Raw genomic sequence first — 16,697 nt, 5'->3', positions numbered from 1 at the left:
CCCTGCAGGACCTCCCAAATGATCTCTTTTCCCCGCTGCTCAAGGAGGCCAACACTCAGAGAAAAGCAAATTTTTTTAAGATCCTGGTGGCAGAGTGGCCCTACCCTCACCTTCCTGTTGGGTGGCTGATGAACAACCCCACCTTGGAGACCCACCAGGCTATATTGGATGGAGTAGACACATGGCTCAGACGAAGGTTTTGCCCCAGGTAAGCAATAACCATACAATGCCAAATGCCACAAGAATTGGGCAGAGTGAGTATGGGGTCAAAGGTGGATGAGGCTACAGAGGCCATGGCAGCTGTTGAGTCCATAGATTAAATATCAATTAAGTATGAGATACCTGTTGAAGCAGATGTTCCGTAGAGATGATGAGGTTGTACATATGTCTACACCAGTTAATAGGTACGGTGTTAGTTAGGGGGGGGCAGGAGAGGAGGAGAGGGAGAGGGACTTAGGATTGACATGAATAATAATCTTAGTAATATAAAAAATTTTGAAAAGGAATGTTGTGTCATGGACAAGCACACCCAAGATGAACTTGCAACAATGATCCCATCATTAAATACTGTGACTGGATGCTGAATTGCATAGAACATAACTGAGGAACTTTCACCAATTACATATTTTCTTTTTAGATTCTTTAATAGAATCACACATTTCTCCCATCTCTTAAATACCACGCTTATCGCTCATTGCTGTTCAAATGCATGATCTTTTTTTAATGAGTGTTTCGTGCACATATACATATGTACACTATATGTACATGTGTAAATATTCCTAAATATATCCTGCTTCATCTGTACAGTGTCACTTGTATGCATGTCTTCTATTAGAATCTGAACAAAAATAGAAATGTCATGAGAAGAGATCTAGAGAGACAGCTGAGAAGTTCGAAGAGGACTTATTTAGTTTTTTTTATATTTTTTTTCCAGACAGTGTTTCTCTGTGAAGCTTGGAGCCTGTCCTAGCAATGGCTCTGGAGACCAGGCTGGCTGGAACTCACAGAGATGCTTCTGCCTCCCAAGTGCTGGGATTAAAGGGTGTACCCCGCAAGGACTTCTTATTTTAAGGGACTTAGGATAGGTTCTCAGTAACCATGTGGTGACTCAGAACCCGCTGTAATAGGGATCAGACATAATTTATGACCTCCACAGGCACTGCATGAACTTGGTGCAACACACACACACACACACACACACACACACACACACACACTACTTCAAATATATGTAGTCAGTAGAGGCTTAGAGAGGTAGGACCTGAGTTTAGTTTCCAGAACCCGGGTCAGGTAACTTCATAACTTCATGTATCTCCAGCTCCAGTATCCACATATTCTGGCTTCCTCGGGTACCTGTGCAAAGATGCTGCACACAGCCACAGACAAGCACATGCCCACATTAAATTTTTTATATTGTTAGGCTGGCTGGTGTTTAATATCAACTTGACACAGGTTGGGGTTCTTCTGGAAGAGGGAGCTTTTTGTTTCTATGTACAGAGATGATTTCTCTGTGCAAGTAGCCACTTTGGAAGTAACTCTGTAAAGGATTCTATCCTTAAACTCATGTCCGCCTGCCTCTGCCTCCAAGTACTGAGAATAAAGGCATGCTCCACCACTGCCCAGCTTGCAAGAGGGTACTTTTGATTGAGAAAATCATCCACCAAACTGGCCTGTGGGCATTTTCTTGATCAACATTACTATGGGTGGACCCATCCAATGAAGGGCAGTGTGGTCCTGAATGGTATAAGACAGCAGACTGAGTAAGAGATGGGGGACGAGCCAGTTATCACTGTCCTTCAGACAGGTATGTTTCAGTTCCTGCCCCAGCTTCCCTTTAGTGATGGTCTTATAAGCTGCAACGTGAAATAAACTCTTTTTCCTACAAATGAAAAAAGTCTTGGACAATCTGAACATAAGAGACGGCCAATGTGTCGGGCGTTGTTGGTGCACGCCTTTATACCCAGCACTCAGGAGGCAGAGGCAGGCAGATCTCTGTGAGTTCGAGGCCAGCCTGGTCTCCAGAGCAAGTGCCAGGATAGGCTCCAAAGCTAAACAGAGAAACCCTGTCTCGAAAAACCGAAAAAAAAACAGCGAGAGAGAGAGAGAGAGAGAGAGAGAGAGAGAGGGAAGGAGGGAGGGAGGGAGGGAGGGAGGGAGGAGGGAGGGAGGGAGGGAGGAAGGGAAAGAGAGAGAGACTGCCAAAGTAGCAGCATATCAGACACAATCTCCGTACCATGAATATCTGCTAGAAAGTGCTACACATGATTCACAACACAAAAGCCCCCTGAGGCCAAATATCACAAATTCATGCATGCATTTGTCATCTGATGAAGATTTGTGCTGAACAGTGCAGAGGTTCAGATCTGGAGACTGCTAGAGAGACTGCTAGATACACTGCAGACATTAAATCTGAAGGGTTGTATGCTAATGGATTTCCAAGTAGGTGTCCTCCTCCCTGTCCTGAGCCAGTGTTCCCATCTCGTTGAGGTGAATTTTGTGAGGAACTCCTGTCTCTGTCCAGCCTTAAGGAGTTACTGCAGAACACTGCCAACCTCAGACAGCTGACTCTGGCGACATACTCTGCTCCTGAAGAAGTCTATGATGGCATTGGTAATGTCGTGCCAGACAGATTTGCCCAACATTGTTCAGAGCTCACGGAAACACTAAGGGTTATAAGAGAGCCCAAAGAAGTCTACTTTGTGAGTAGGAGGTGTCTAGATTGCCATGGATTCTGTGTCTATGATCTTGTGACTCCCTATGTTTATATTAGGAATGAATGAGGAGATTACTGCTGGATTCTGAGAAATGAAAGCCAGGACTCAAGTGACTTATTAGAGACATGAGTTTGTCTGTTCAAGGTGGTTTGGATTTATCTGGAAGCAATATTGTCCCATTGACTCAGACTAGAGAGAGAACCTTTGACCTGGGGATCCAGGGACTCCTGCTCGGTTGAGTGAAGGCCCAGCCTGAGACAGGAAAAGAGATTGGAAAATCGTAGGGCCTGCTTCCCAGAACAGTCAGGGTAGGAGTGTCTAGACACCGGGAGGGGATAAACACTGTGAGAGTACACAGAGCATAATGGACTGGATGACTTGTGCTCCAGGTCTCTGTCTTTGTTTGGCCTCCATCTTCTCCCTTTCCACCTAACATAAATATTTCCAAAATCTGCACATATATTTCTTTTCTGAACTACAACGTTGACTGAAGAATGCACTGGTGTTGAGCATGCAGAATTCTCACTACTCAGGTGTGAACTCTCTTTCTCTGGACATTACTTCCCCCTCCATCCTTAGCATTACAATTTCCAGCAAGTTCAACTAACACCGTTTGCATGAGAAAATGTGTTGCATACTTTCAATTTATTGAGTCAGCTCATTGACCATCTCATACTTGTTCGCTGTGATTACTGTGTTTGCACACTCTTGTGTCTCCTTGCTCTACACCTTCTGCATCCTAGAACCTTCAGAGAAAATAATGATCCAACATGCCATGCTCTTGGCTATTTTCTACACCTCAGCTTCATTTAATCACAGCCAGAAAGCTAGACAGAGTCTCTTGGAGAAATGGTTCAGAGGTTATGGGTGCTTACTGGTCCTTCTGGGGACCAGTGTTTGATTTCAGCAGGCAGAAACACTTGGGATGGTTCCAGGTTATCTGCAATTTATTTCTGGTTTCTTAGAGCCCTTTAGGTCGTCTCCACCTCCACAGATAATGCCCACAAGCCCTCTAATATATATAATTAAAGATGAGCTAAAACATAGTATTAAAAAATTGTGTAGAATTAAATCTGAAGCCCATCTAGAGGTTGATAAACCACTGGGCTGGATACATCAAGTATGAAAAGGCAAATGGCAGGTGTACTCATTTTGCCCATGTGTGATCTCCATAGCAGAGGATAAAGGCAGATTATGGCATGTTTGTGGTTAAGGCCTGTGGTTCCAACTATATGGGTAATACTTACCATGTATGAAGGAAAACATTGATCCCAGCTCTTTGCCATCGAAACCTCCCTCAAGATACTAAAGCTTCACAGCCATGAGAATCAACATAGTAAAAATGGCAATCTTGTCAAAAGTAATCTACAGATTCAAAGCAGTCCCCATCAAAATCCCAACACAGTTCTTCCCAGACCTTGAAAGAACAATACTCAACTTTATATGGAAAAACAAAAAACCCAGGATAGCCAAAACAACTCTGTACAATAAAGGATCTTCTGGAATCATCATCACCCCTGACTTCAAGCTCTGTTATAGAGACATAGTTCTGAAAACAACTTGGTATTGGCACAGAAATAAACAGATAGACCAATGGAATTGAATTGAAAACCTTATATTAACCCACACACCTATGAACCCCTTATTTTTTACAAAGATGCTAAATCTATACAATGGAAGAAAGATAGCATCTTCAACAAATGGTGCTGGCACAACTGGATTCAGACATGCAGAAGATTGCAGATAGATCCATACCTGTCACCATGCACAAAACTTAAGTGCCAATGGATCCAAGATCTCAACATAAATCCAGCCACACTGAATCTTCTAGAAGAGAAAGTGGGGATACCCTTGAACGACTTGGCACAGGAGACTGCTTCCTGAACATTACAACAGTAGCACAGACATTGAGGTCTGCAATTAAGAAATGGGACCTCCTGAAACTGAGAAGCTTCTGTAAGGCAAAGGACAGTCAGTAAGACAAAACGACAGCCCAGAGAATGGGAAAAGATCTTCACCAAGCCAACATCTTACAGAGGGCTGATTTCCAAAACATACAATGAACTCAAGAAGCTAGCCACCAAAACAGCAAATAATGAAATTAAAAAGGGGAGTGCAGAGCCAGGTTGGTTGTGCACACCTTTAACCCCAGGACTCAGGAGGCAGAGGCAGGCAGATCTCTTTGAGTTCTAGTCCAGCCTGTTCTCCAGAGTGAGTGCCAGGATAGGCTCCAAAGCTACACAGAGAAACCTTGTCTCCAAAAATGAAAAAAAAAAAAAAGGTGGAGTGCAGAACTAAATCGAGAATTCTCAACAGAGGAGTATGATATGGCTGGAAGACACTTAAGAAAGTGCCCAAATACCTTGGCCATCAGAGAAACATAACTCAAAACAACTCTGAGATACCATCTTACACTGGCCAGAATTTCTAAAATCAAAAACACCAATGACAATCTATGCTGGAGAGGATGTGGAGAAAAAGGAACACTCCTCCATTGTTGGTGGGAGTGCAAACTTGTAAGACCACTTTGAAAATCAGTATGACATTTGCTCAGAAAAATGGGAATCAGTCTAACTCAAGATTCAGCAATTCCACTCTTGGGTATATACCCAAATAATGCACGTTCATGCAACAAGGACATATGTTCAACCATGTTCATAGCAGCATTGTTTGTAATAACCAGAACCTGGAAGCAACCTAGGTGTTCCTCAAGTGAAGAATGGATAGAGAAAATGTGGACCACTTACACAATGGAATACTACGCAACAGAAAAAAGCAATGGAATCTTGAAATTCGCAGGCAAATGGATGGAACTAGAAGAAACCATCCTGAGTGGGGTAACACAGTCACAAAAAGCCAAACATGGTATGTACTCACTCATATATGAATTTTAGACATAGAACAAAGTATTACCAGCCTATAATTCTCTTCACCAAAGAAACTAGGAAACAAGAAAGACTCTAAGAGAAAACTGTATGGACCCCAGAGAATGGGAAGGGGCAGGAACTCCTGAGCTAATTGGGAGCATGAGTGTAGGAGAGAGGGAGCTGCCAGAATGAGAGGAGGAGAAGGGGAGTGGAGAGGATGAAAAGGAGGAGCAGAAATGTTGAGTTGGGGGAAGAATAGAGGAGAGCAGGATGAGAGATACCATATCAGAGGGAGCCATTATAGGTCCAAGGAGAGATCTGGCACTAGGGAGATTTCCAGACATCTACAAGGATGACACAAACTGATAATCTAGGCAATTGTGGAGAGGATAACCTAAATGCCCTTCCCCTATAGTGAGACTGATGACTGTTTTTTATGCCACCCTAGAGACCCTCATCCAGTGGCTGATGGATGCAGAGGCAGACACCCACAGATATACCCTGAACTGAACTCTGGAATCTAATTGCAGAGAGGGAGGATTGAAGATCAAAGTGGTCAGTACCAGGCTGGTGAAACCCACAGAAACAGCTGGCCTGAACAAGGGGAAGCACATGGACCCCAGACTGCTGTCTGGGAGGCCACTACAGGACTGATCCAGATCCCTGAACATGGATGTCAATGAGGAGGCCTCTGCACTCTAGGGGGCCCCTGGTAGTGGATTAGTCTTTTTCCCTGGTGTAAGGAGGGACTTTGAGGGCCCATCCCAAGTCAAGGGATGCACTCTTGCTTGGACACATGGGGGAGGGCCTAGGCCCGGCCCAAGATGATGTGGTGGACTTGGGGAGCTACGGTCAAGAGCACTATCCTGCCTGGGGAGTGGAGTGTGGAAGGGGTGGGGGGCAGCTAGGGGACTGGGTGGGAGGGTTGGGGGGACGGGAGGGAATGGGAATACAGATTGACAGGTGAAGCAACCTTGTTCCTAATTTGAACTAATGAAAAATAAGGGAAAAAAAAGATATGTTATGTGTTGATATAAGTGGTTGGTTGTGGGGTTTGGAGCCCTATATACAAGTGCTGTGAGTTTGAACCACATTCCCAGATCATCTATAAACACATTCCCAGATCATCTATCTGTTTTGGTTTAAATTAAGGGAGACACATGATTCTTCAGGCAGGGATGTCTATCCTGGATCTGTGATCTTCTCTGTTCAGGACCTTAATTCTAGTTCCCAGGTGTGTCTTGTATGTGCTTCCTGGATCCTTCATTTTCTATATGTCACTCTCAGATGATGTTAAGTAAAATACTCAAGGCTGAAGCAACCACATTGCTGAAGATTAGTTCTCAACTCAGCTGTTTCATGGGGCTGGTTATCAGAAAGCTACTAGCATATCCAAGAACAACTTGTAAGCTACAGTTCAGGGAAATTATAATTCAAACAATAGCAGAACCGTGATCTGTGAGGCCTTATTGAAGGGTTGCTAAGGGTTTAAATTACAGAGCAGATTCTAACTGCAATTCTAAAATGGGTCCAAGTATCTCTATAGATCCAGAATGATCTGGAGTTCAAGAAAAGCCTTGCCTATTTTAGACAATTCTCAAACATACTCATCTTGAATCCCCACAAGGTGATTACAAACATTGCCTCAACCAGGTCTCAGTCCATTATCTTTCCTGGATGGACAGCTGTGAGCGCCCCTATGCACCTCCCAGGCTGTGATGCCACACCCATCTCACAGATCAATTCACATTTTCCCATGGGACACCATCTCTCCTAAATTTCTGATAGTGGCATTGAGCTTACTCTGATTTCCTAGCAGGTTTTGACATTGTTCCTTCTTTCTCCTTTTCGTGAATAATGGCCACTTCTCTGGCCATCAGAATTGGGAGGTTCCCAGATCTAGGCACAGCTGACTATGTTATGGAGTCAAGTGAGGCCACAAGGTCATCAGCATGTACACAGCACAGCAAGCAAGCATAAGGGAAGTGCTAATTTAGCTGGGTGGTAGAGGTGTACGCCTTTAATCCTAGCATGTGGGAGGCACAAGCAGGGTATCTCATTGATCAGGGCTAGGAAAATCTCTAAAGCTACACACCCAAAAAACACTGTGTCAAAAAAAAATAAAATAAACCCAGATGGGCGTTGGTGGTGCACACCTTTAATCCCAGCAGTTGGGAGGCAGAGGCAGGGGGATCTCTCTGAGTTCGAGGCCAGCCTGGTCTCCAGAGCAAGTGCCAGGATAATCTCCGAAGATACACAGAGAAACCCTGTCTGGAAAAAAAAAAGAAAGAAAAGAAATCATAATTTGGCCAGGTGGTTGTGGCACATTCCTGTGGTGAAATATTGTTCAGGAGTTATTAAGATTCTCCTTTACTACAAGAGCCTGTTTTGTCTTTGATCATTCCTGTTTCTAGGACCACAAGGCCAGACTTTGCCTTTGTTCTTATGTAGGATAAGTGTTCTCTTGAGAATGCAAGCCTAGTGTGAGCAGTGTGCCTACACTGTGTCCATCCTGGATTGCATACAATAAATGGGTTGAGGTTTTGGGTTGATAGTGTATCTCCATCAAAGCACATCAAAGCCCCCTGCTTCCCAGCATTTCAATACCTGTGTCCTTCTCCATCACACTGCTCAGGTCAGTCTTAAAGTTATACAGGTCATGGCATCTTAGTCTCTAATCTCGAGGATCTATCGCACATGGCTTCACAGTGTTAAACATATTGGATAGAAAATGGTGTACAAATGTTTGAGATCACAGACATAGGTTGACATGGAGAAAAATGGAAAGAGGGCACAGGAGACTGATGGCGTCATACACTCATGCATTTCCAAGAGATGGTTTGGCATCAGAGAGACAAGTATAGACTCCTAAATATTGATTTGGGAGCTGGTAAGGTACAATAAATGGGTCCCCGGGAACCTGGAGCAGTAAAGTCTGGTGTCTTTCATGATGAGTGATTTTTGGGGACACAGAACACAGGTCCTTATATTCACAGTATTAAGAATGCCAGGAATTATAATCACACAGTGTTGCCTCCTCAATGGAGATAGAAGTCAGTAACTACATTCCATCTAGAAAATGTGGGGAAAGTTGTTGGTCCCCAGCCCCCATGGAGTCTCTTGAGTTGCTTGGCAGTGAATAACCCCAGATGCATGCTGTTTTCTAGTCCTGGCTTACAGCCCCCTCCTTGCCTCACTGGCATAAAACATACCAGCCCTTACACTGAGATTTTTCCTCTTTGCTGTATGTCTGTATATAAGGCTGCTCCCTTCCTTGAATAAGGATGGAGACACACACAATCTGATAGCAAATGACCAGTCGTCTCTGCTTTTAACTAAATTTCCAGGCTTTCACCTGCTACCTTGGTCTTGCTCGTGGTAGAGGCACCATAATAAACCCAGAGTGGATTTTGTTAGGACCTGGTGAGCTGTTGTTAATTGTGGAGGCAGACCAGCTTCAAGCAAACTTCCCACAATGATTTTCCCAGATTCTTCTCTCCCTTGACCATTACCTCTCTATAAAGGGGACATTACATTTACTTGGACTGTGGCCAGTTCCATACCTGTGCTCTGGGGAAATGGCTCCGGAATTAAAACTTAAGAGATAACTTTACCTCTCACTTTTCCCCCTTGAGATGTGTCCTGACAGTACCAGTTTATATTGGGATGTATTAACCATCAGCTTAATGATACCCAGATAGGAATTATCAGTTAGTTAAGGCAAGAGTGATGAAAGAGCCCCCAGAAATTAGCAGAAGCAGAAGGGCCAAAGGCACTGTACTGGCTAACATCAGAGTTGCTGTCTTTGAAGGAACCAGTATATGAGAATGGGCACCAGCTAGTTACTTAATCTGAGGTCCACTTAAGCAGCAATGTGTAGGGAGACACCCTAGTCCTCGCCCAATAGTCAGGTACCAGGTGGACCCAGGAGTCGCCCATAAGGGCATGGTGAAGGAAAGCCGGAGTGACGTAAGGGAGCTTCTTTATTACACGCCTACTGGAGTTGATGGCAGTTATGGGCATACCGGCACAGATAAAAACTGACAATGCTCCAGCATATGTCTCCACAAAAATGGAACAGTTCTTCAAATATTATAACATTAAGCATGTCACAGGTATACCACACAACCCTACAGGACAAGCAGTCGTTGAAAGGTCCAACAGGACACTTAAGGAGTTGCTCCATAGGCAAGCTGGTAAGTCGAAACCCCCCAAACATAGATTACATAATGCTTTATTAACGTTAAACTTTCTTAATGCCAATGACAGTGGGCAGACAGCTGCGGAAAGACACTGGACTACGGAAAAAATTGCTGAACTGAACCAACCAGTGTATTTCAAAGATGTGCTGACCTCGGTATGGACACCTGGACATGTGTTACGTTGGGGTAGGGGTTTCGCATTTGTCTCCACAGGAGAAGAAAATCTTTGGATACCATCAAAATTGATCAAGATTCGCGTTGAGGGAGACAACGCCCTCGACAAGGATGATTGACAGGTATTTTCTGAGGAACCCCCCTCTAGAAGTCAAAGGACACTACATGTTTGGATACTTAAGGAAAGAACGTAGCTATAACCATCGAACAAAAGGAACGTGCCATACGGTATAATTTACCGCTGTCTCTCGAATAACTCTATGTCTATTCATTTCCTGGTCCCTATTCAACTAAATCGAGGCTGGATTTAGAGTTGGATTTGGCTTTCCTACTCTAAAATCCAAGCATGTTATTTAACAACATTTAAAAGTTTCTGTGTTGTATCAAGAAGCCAATTGCTGTAATACAGAATAAATGAAGAATAAGAGGACTATCTTTGTCTTTTCTTGGCTTTTTCTTTCACACCCTCTCATAATCGTTGTTCATCAAGGTTCGTCAAGGTACCTTTCCCGGTACACATACATGAACAAGCGAACATTTCTCTGATGACACTTATGTTTGAGTCCCATACAGCCAACAAGACCCAGCCTGACAGCAATCCCTGCATGCTCTGGAAAAGGAATTGGACTACACCTCCCCGACTGCACTGGATTCAACTCACTCCGTTTCGACTGACACTCCAACCAGAACCTCGAGTAATGACTTCAATCAAGTTGAGGATTTCAACGCAGATCTTCAATCAAACAAATCTCATCTAACATGGACTAGACATAACTCATTAGAGACTTTCCCTGTACTGGCATTTTTTTTTCCACAGGGCCCCCACATGACTATCATCATCCCATTTCAGCATAAAGTAACCTAGAAGATGCTACGCCCCCGTTCCCCATTATTGTGTATTAGGGTAGTGTAAGTCTAGTTAAGAATGACCTTCTTATTGTTTAGAATTGGGATTGGAAGAAGGTGTCCAAGTTAGACACTTTTCCCACATGACTTTAAGACTTAGCTAGAATAGACATAGGATGTACCATAGCAGATTATTGTATCTTCTTGTATTTCACCCTTATGATTGTTAGTTTTGGATATTTTACACTATTAAGTTTTAATCCTCTTTTAGACTAAAAGGGGAATTGTAGGGAGACACCCTAGCCTCGCCCAATTGTCCTGGGACAGGTACCAGGTGGACCCGGGACTCGCCCATAAGGGCGTGGTGAAGGAAAGCCGGGGTGACTTAAGGGAGCTTCTTAAGGGGCTGCACGTTTGGACCCTGGCCCTTTTGTTCTGGCTGCACTTGCTGGGTTCTATAACCTAGCTCTGGTCGGTGTTTTGGTTTGGTGTCTTCTTGAATAAAGAGACTTTAATCATACAGCAATGTACATTCAAGTTTTTAGTTATTTCTTTCTCTCTCTCTCTCTCTCTCTCTCTCTCTCTCTCTCTCTCTTTTTCTCTCTCTCTCTCTGTTTTTTCTGACACAGGGTTTCTCTGTGGCTTTGGAGGCTGTCCTGGAACTAGCTGTTGTAGATCAGGCTTGTCTCGAACTCACAGAGATCTACCTGACTCTGTGGGGGGTGCCACCACCGCCCACGTTCAAGTACTTTCTAATAATTTCTGAGTAATTTCTATAGAAAAAAAACAATTTTCTCATAAAGCTACACAATAACTTCTGTGATTTGTATAGAGCAGGTTGAGTGCCCTATCATACTACAGAACTGTTTCAGCTAATGACTCTTCTGTTGGCAGGCCTGGTTCTACTTGGCTTTAACTGGTATCTTTCCCAGCATGCCAATAGGCACTATAGGTAGCTATTTTGTCCTCTATGCCAGGGGATTTCCTTTTGATCTAACATTCAAACCCTATGTGGGACAAGGGGCACTACACACCCTTCTATAACTACTTTAAGCTGAAACTAGGACTCTGTTGTCAGGGCCCAGGGAGGCTGGCATGCTAGGCAGAGGCAAGGAGGGAATTCAGCTACTGGGCCTCCATCCGAAGCATCTGGTTCACTACCCAGCTGAAGAGACCGGGAGCAATGGCATGGACTTGGCAGGTCCCCATCAGCTTTCAGCAAGTCCAGGGCTACCAGCTGTTTGGAGTAAGTTGTAGTCAGCAGCAGATGCTTGGAGGTGTCTGCCAACCAAATGGGGAGCAGCTGAGACAGATGTGGACTAGGGACAAAAGTCAAAATTTAGAAACTTAAAGGAAAACATTACATTTAGAGCTTTCAGGCCCATAGTCCTAGTAATTGGGAAGGGGACTAGTCCCAAGACAAGGAGAGAGAAAGAGATGCTATCTTTAGGAATGGACCTGTGGGGAAAATCTTGAGTCCTTTTGACCTGTGGTATGTGGATCTCTGTAGTCTACATAATCTGTAGGGGAAGCTGTAGCCACGCCTACTTAGGGGCTGGCTACAGCTTCCCCTCCAATTCCCCTTATAGTCTAAATAATCTTTTTTGTCAGTTCATAAAAATATATAAAAGTGACCCGTCCAGCAGGCCAGGTTATTTGCGGGTCTCAAGGGGGTTGTCACCTAAGGGGGTCGATGGGGGCGAGAGACAATAGGAGACCAAGCGGCACAAGAAAGGACAAGAGTCCGTCTGTGCAATGTCAAGGTCTCGTTTATTGAAAGGTAAAGCTTGCTTATATGCAGGGGATTTTTACTCAGGGCGGGGTAAGGGAGCAGGAGGAATGGAAAATTTTCAAGAGGAAATAGAGGCAAGGTAAATCTTAGCCCATGGTCACATGGTTAGCAAACCGCAGCTATTTCTGAGAAAAGGGAGAACATTTTGCAACATGTATTGTGCAGCTTATCCAGAAAAACATCTTGTAGTCGCAGCGATTCTGGTCAGGACATCTAACAATGATTAACTCTTGAATCAGTATGAGGCCCCTTTTGGCCCTCGACAGAGACCAGGTTGGTCTCTAACTCACAGAGATGCTCCTGCCTCTGCCTCCTGAGTGCTGGGATTAAAGGTGTGCGCCACCACCGCCTGGTGCATAACTTTATAAATTGCATTGACATCTTAAATAACTTTATGGGACTCTCAGAACTTACTTAAGCTTTCATACCCTCAGACCTTTATATACATCAAATCGTTGTCTTGGATCCTCAAACCTTGCACCTCTGAGGGCACCAACTGGGTTAGGACTGACAGGTTGAGTTCACCCATATGCCCACTCATAAAAGGCCCCTTTACCTCTTCACTCTTGTCCTTGCCTTTACGGGATGGATGCCCTCCCAACCTCCAGGGACACAGCAGCTGTGATGGCTCCTCTACTCCTGGAAGACTTCATGCCTCTAATGGTCACCTCACTTCCATAAGCCCTGGGACATTGGTGCTGGTACCACCCCTCCTGACTCAAGGGCATATCTGCTCTTTCATCTGGCTCATTCATCCTTGCTTCTTCTGTCCAATCAGGGAAGGTCTCTATTTCATTCTTTTCCCCTGACTAGCCCCATTCACAGGGCTGATGATACCAATCTATTTTGGCATCAAGCTGAAATGAAATCATTTCTGACACTGGCTTCCCCTTGCCTCTCACTGTTTGGTGACTTGGTGGGTTTTATGCACAGAATTGTCAAACCCAACCAATCGGTGTAGAGCTGATCTCCAATAAGGAAGGTTGGGAATGGCTGGGGATAACAACCCAGCATGATGGTTTAGGAGATTGTTTCTACACATCAAAGATGGCAGAGCATCCTTCCCTAGAGACTGACTGTACCTAAGAGCTGGGTGGTACCCAGCATGAAATCCTGTACAGGAAGGTAGATGATGTCTCTTTATATACTACATATCTTAATTTTGTTTAATTGATAATTTGCATTTACTTGATGAAGAAATTGCTCACTTATTAAGAGTAATTTTTTCCATGCATGAGACCCAGGTTTTATTACTAGCTTCAAGTCATCCCTACCTTTAATTCCAGGGAGTGCCTCCAAATTTAAACAAAACTTTAATTTTTCTGAGGATTTTTGTGAGTGTCTCACATGTGTGTTTGTGGTACCCTCAATATGCCTGCTGCCTATGGGGGCTGCAAAGAGGTGGATCAGATCCCATGGAACTGGAGCTACGTGTAGTGAGAAGCTGCTGCGTGGGTACTGGAAACTATTTGTTCTCTGCAAAAGCAAGTGTTCTTAGCTGGGTATGGTGGTGCATGCCTGCACGTGCATCTGAATTACTGACAGGCCACTGCTGCAGAGTGAGAGAGACCCTACCTAATTTATATAAATTTGTGTGAGAAGAGTCCAGAAGAAGGGTATTGGATACCTTGTAGCTGGGTTACAGGTGGTTGTGGGCAGTCTGAGGGTGCTGGGGCTGAATTAGTGTCCTCTGGAAGAACAACTTGTCTTGACTACTAAGCCATCTCCAAGTCCCCACATTTTACTTTTCAGTTACATTTTTTTTAATGGTAGTATGTACTACAATAATGGAGGAACTCAGAAGAAATGGGGTTCTCTTATTCAATTATCTGGTTCCTGGGAATCAAAGTCAGATGTCAACCTTGATGGCCAGTGTCTTTACCAGGTGAACCACCTCACTGGACCTGGTTTGAGCTTTTGCTTTTCCTGTTATGGTGCTTTAGCTTTTGGGTGGTGGGTTGGGGGGGGGGAGTTGTTATCTGAAACATGCTACGTAGATTACCCTGGTCTCAAAACACCAGCAAACTTTGCTTCAGTTTCCAAATGACAGGAGGCAACAGCTCCTTTAACACTTTGAATCTCTCATTCTGACAGAATCCAACTATGGTAGCATCACAATCCTGCCTCTTTTTCTATTTTAATTTTTATTTTTGGTTTTTGGAGACAGTTTCTCTGGCTTTGGAGGCTGTCCTGGATCTAGCTCTTGTAGACCAGACTGGTCTTGAACTCACAGAGATTCACCTCCTGAGTGCTGGGATCAAAGGCCTGCACCACCAAGGCCCTCCTCTGCCTTTCCTCTTCTTGGATGAGTGAACCATCACATGAAGTTGCACCTTTTAGTTTCTTTTTTTTCCCCCTGTTTTTTTTTTTCTTCGAGATAGGGTTTCTCTGTGGTTTGGTGGCTGTTCTGGAACTAGCTCTTGTAGACCATGCTGGTCTCGAACTCACAGAGATCCGCCTGCCTCTGCCTCTGCCTCCAGAGTGCTGGGATTAAAGGCGTGCACCACCAATGCCTGGCTTTTCCCTTTTATTTTAACACTTAATTACACAGTAATCCCAGTTCCCTCTCCCATCCTTCCACTCTCCCTACCTTCCCGCCCCAACCCCTCTCCACTCAGAGAGGGTGGATAGTAGACACAGAGAAAAGGATAACCAGCCAACAACCCACAAACCCAGAGAAGCTAAGAAACAAGGAGGACTCTGAGACACACATGGGCTCCCCTGGAAGGGGAGAGGGACAAGATCTGAGTAAATTTGGGGCATGGGGAGAAGGTAGGAGAAAGAGAAACGGGGAGGGATCAGGAAGGTCAAGTTGGGGAACAGAGGAGAGCAAGGAAAGAGATCCATTAATATAGGGATCTATATCACCATGGGCTCAACAAGAAACCTGGCACTAGGGAAATTTCCAGAATCCACAAGGACAACCCATAAGGATCTAAGCAATAGTGGAGAGGCTCCCTGAAATGCCCTTGCCCTATAATGAGATAGAGCCTTCATCCAGTAGCTGATGGAAGCAGAAGCAGAGATTCACAGCCAAGCACTGAGCAGAATGCCTGGAATCCAGTTGCAGAGAGGGAGGACTGATGAGCAAAGGGGTCAAGACCAGGCTGGGGAAACCCACAGCAACAGCTGACCTGAGCAAGTGGGAGCTCATGGATTCCAGACCAACAACTGGGGAACCTGCATAAGATCAAACTAGGACCTCTCAATGTAGGTGACAGTTGGGTGGCTTGGACAGTTTGTGGGGATACTAGCAGGGGAACCAGTATTTATCCCAGGTGCATGTCTTTTTGGAGCCGTTCCCAATGCAGAGATTGCTTAGCCTAGAAACAGTGGTGAGGGCCTTGGTTCCTGTATCCAGTGATGCACATTTTAGCTTAAGATTTATTTTGAAGCTGGGCATTGGTGCCCCACACCTTTAATCCCAACACTGGGGAGGCAGAGGCAGGCAGATCTCTGTGAGTTCGAGGCCAGCCTGGTCTCCAGAGCGAGTGCTAGGATAGGCTCCAAAGCTACACAGAGAAACCCTGTCTCGAAAAACAAAACAATATATATAAATATATATATATTTTCATTCTATCTGTGGGCGGAGGAGCAGAGGTATGAGTGTGCATGTGTCAGTGCCCTCAAGCCCCAGAAGATACCAGAGTTGGCCTTATAGGTACTTGTGAGCAACCTGTGTGGGAGCTGGAAGCCAAACTCTAGTCCTCTGCAAGAGCAGGTAGTGCTTTAACAGCTGTGCCGTCTCTCCAGTCCCCCCACTAAATCCTTTAGTATCTAAACTCCACTCAGGAGAGTTTATTCACTTGTTCATGTGCGGGTACTTGGTACCATAGTATGTCTGTGGAGGTCAGAGGACAACCTGGAGGAGGTGGGGTTTTTTGGTTTTTTGTTTTTTTTTTTCCATGATATATGTCATGGGGATTGAAACAAGTCATTAGTGTAGACAACAAGCACCTTCCTGGCCCTCACATCTTTTAAAAATAATACACACACACACACACACACACACACACACACACAAACACGGGCACAAGCACGAGCATATATATGTTTATAAAGCCCATAGCTCCAGGCACACACAAGAAACACATTTTGTACG

This window comes from Cricetulus griseus, chromosome 2 (genome assembly GCF_003668045.3).
Source record: "Cricetulus griseus strain 17A/GY chromosome 2, alternate assembly CriGri-PICRH-1.0, whole genome shotgun sequence".
Classification (NCBI taxonomy): Eukaryota; Metazoa; Chordata; class Mammalia; order Rodentia; family Cricetidae; genus Cricetulus; species Cricetulus griseus.
This window is presented reverse-complemented; position numbering follows the sequence as displayed.